This window comes from Phaenicophaeus curvirostris, chromosome 4, assembly GCF_032191515.1.
Source record: "Phaenicophaeus curvirostris isolate KB17595 chromosome 4, BPBGC_Pcur_1.0, whole genome shotgun sequence".
In the NCBI taxonomy this organism is placed as follows: domain Eukaryota; kingdom Metazoa; phylum Chordata; class Aves; order Cuculiformes; family Cuculidae; genus Phaenicophaeus; species Phaenicophaeus curvirostris.
Genome location: NC_091395.1, coordinates 57,730,907 through 57,734,144, shown reverse-complemented (window position 1 = coordinate 57,734,144; position 3,238 = coordinate 57,730,907). Strand labels below are relative to the sequence as shown.

Here is a 3,238-nt window from a genome sequence, read left to right as displayed (position 1 = left end):
TAGTGATGAAGAAAAAATCAGAGAATCCTTAGAAAACCTAGTGCACGGTCACCAAAAGACAATTTCCAACCAGGAAAAGGAAATAGAGACCTTAGAAAGCCTGGTGCACTGTCACCAAGTGACTATCTCTAATCTGGAGAAAGAAAACCATTCATTAAAAGTTGCTCTCAAAATGAATCGTATCATCAGCACCACCAATTCACAGAGCAGTAGTTCACAGGATATAGTATCATCGGGATCTTAGGAAAAAGCTATCTGTCAAATTAACCCGATGTATCCACAGAAGGATTTGGAAGAAATAAGAAAACTTGATAAAAATCCCCCTCATTTAAAGCCCTCAATCAAAACTGAATATTCTTATATTAATGAGGAGGATACAGACCCCCATATATGCACCAAGGAAATACCCTATTCTGCCACTGAATTGGCAAAGTTAAAAAAGGAGTATGGGTGTCTTATCAAAGAGTCTGAAACAGAATATGTGTGGCATGTATCTTTAACTGGCGGTGATCAAATTCAGTTGAGCAAAAAGGAGGCTGAGGGTTATTGGGGCCACGGAGTCTTTTTAATAACAGGTGATCCCCGAGCCCCATGGTCCTTAACTCAGCGAGATGCTTATTGGGCTGGAGGGTTAAACTCTCTGGATAGGGGCGATCCCTTGGCAATAACAGGCACAGCAAATCAATTACTAGAAAGCGTACACAAAGCTGCTTGCCTGCAAATGATACATGAGAGAAAATTAATTCCCAGATGTGAATCACCAATGATGTTGCCCGTTAACCCAGAAATTATGACTCCCCTGATAAGCGGACTCCCCAAATCACTTAAACCCACAGGGATAGGTATCCAGATAACTATAGCACCTTTGGGTCCTGTGGAGAGGTTAGAGGCTTTTCTGCACAGAGGTGACAATAGCAGAAATGCGAGCAGTATCATCACAGACTCTTACGCTAATTCCTCCAATTTTTCTACACCAGCTGTGCCAGGGAACAGAACCTTTACTAGACCTAAAGTCTGGACATGGGGGGAGGCAGCATGAGAATTAATTGATTACAGTAGGAAATATGGTCTTGTGAAGCCTTTGGAAGAAATATCAAAGGGCATCCGACATGTAACAGTTAAAAATACATTCCTTCATCCTGGTAAAACTACAGAAGCTGCTGAAAAACAGCCATGATCTAAACCTGTTTCAGCCCAACTTTATTGGCGGTGTTTAGGGCTTAAAAGGGGAATTCCTAAGGATAAAATGGATGGTTTACCTTTAGATAAACTGAGCAAACTGGTAACCCAGTGGCGTGTGCCAAAACCACATTCCTTTCCTTCTGTGGAAGAAAGGACACCTGTCACAGCTTCAGCCCCCCCTCTCATTGACGGTGCAGACAACACATCAAAGCAAATTTCTTCCCTAGAGCAGGGAAACTAGAATCTCCATTTCCTAATGGTGGGCGGGGAAATAGGGAATGGATTTACATTCGGCAGCTCACTAAAACTGAAAAAAATCTATTCATCACAGCAATTGTGGAACCCAAACGTGCACCAGTGACCTTTTTAATTGATACAGGTGCACAGATTTCTCCCCTGACTGAGGAGGATGCTAAAAGGTGTGGAGTTTCTTCCTTAAGGCAAAACCTATCTGTGCTAAATGCCATAGGATCAATGGAAATCATGAACATCACTCCAGTAAAATTAACCCTGCCGGAGGGAGAGAGCCCAATTACTATCATAATGGCGATTGGCGATATACCTTTTAACTTATTAGGAATGGATGCCCTTAAGAGAAAACAGTGGGAGGATACAGAAGGATTACTCTGGTCTTTCAGAATACCCCAACTGCACATTAGATTGTTGCAAGAAGCTCCACCATTACCGTTTAGCAAGATCACTAACATCAAACAGTACCCCCTTCCTTTGGGAGCTAAGGAGGGTATAAGATGCGTTATACAGGAGATGAAAGAACAGGGAGTTGTGATGAATACTCATTCTCCTTTCAACTCCCCTGTATGGCCAATGAAAAAACCTAATGGAAAGTGGTGGCTTACAGTTGATTTTCGGAGACTAAATGCTAATGCTGACCCTCTGACTGCCGCAGTCCCGAATTTAGCAGAACTGATAATATCTGTTCAAGAAAAAGCTCATCAGTTTATGGCAACAATAGATGTCAAAGACATGTTCTTTATGGTACCATTGAAACCAGAAGATAGAGATTGTTTCGCTTTCACTTGGGAAGGGCAGCAATATACTTTGACTCGACTCCCCCAGGGATATAAACATTCCCCTACATTGGCCCACCACGCTTTAGCCTTGGAGCTAGAGCAAATACCAAAACCTGAGGACATTTCTGTCTATCAATACGTCGATGATATATTAGTAGGGGGGAATAGAAGACCAAGACAGAAGAAGCAGCCCCCACCGAGGGATCACCTCCATCAAAGACCAAAACAACAGAACGCCTTCTGGACTGGGACTCCCAGAGATGTCAGACATCTGTGGATCCATGGTGGTAGCTATGAACCCCTTTTCCTTCCCTCTTCTCCCCATCTCTTTCCTCGTTCTCTGTCTCTTTCTATCATAAGTCGCTTTATGGGCATAATTAATAAAGTGACAGTTTAGATTGAAACTTGACTCCCTTGAGACTTTTGAATTATTTGCACTCTGAAATCATAAATGAAACAAACCATCACGCATCCACTTACAAGTGGACTGTGACACCATGTCAAAAAGAACAGCATGTATTATTGTGATATATTAGAATTGAAGCAATAGGTATTTTCAATCCTAATCAGCAAAATTCACATTTTATGAAACTAAAAATTTATCTCAATATATTTCCTGATCTTTATAATTAGTGTACAACTACGAGCTGTGTCTATGCAGTAGAAAACACGTAAATGTTTCCTTTACAAATGATATGAAGATTTTTTTAAGCACTCCTGCTACTGCATGACTACTGCATGTTGCACTTTGCATTTCTCCTATCAGAGCTAGTTTTACCAGATCAACAGAGTCTTGAATGTGTTTAGCACCAAGAGAGGTTGACGCAGGATTCTGTTTCAGGAATTTGTGAGCTTATTATCACACCATGTGAGTTATAATTACACTTCTTGAGAGCAGGAGGATGCTTTGTCAAAATTTCCAAGTTGCATAAAATAACATTACAAGACTTCTTTGTAGGTCTGGAACAAGAGACAAATGGATACATTGAAAATATAGTATGGCTCTGATTGCTGTGCACTTTAGT

The 3,238-nt window shown here is 41.1% G+C and overlaps 1 pseudogene; it reads left to right on the top strand.

Annotated features, from left to right (window-relative positions):
• Positions 1-271: 271 nt before the first annotated feature.
• Positions 272-1,423, top strand: LOC138720390 (uncharacterized; annotated as a pseudogene).
• The last annotated feature ends 1,815 nt before the right edge of the window (positions 1,424-3,238 follow it).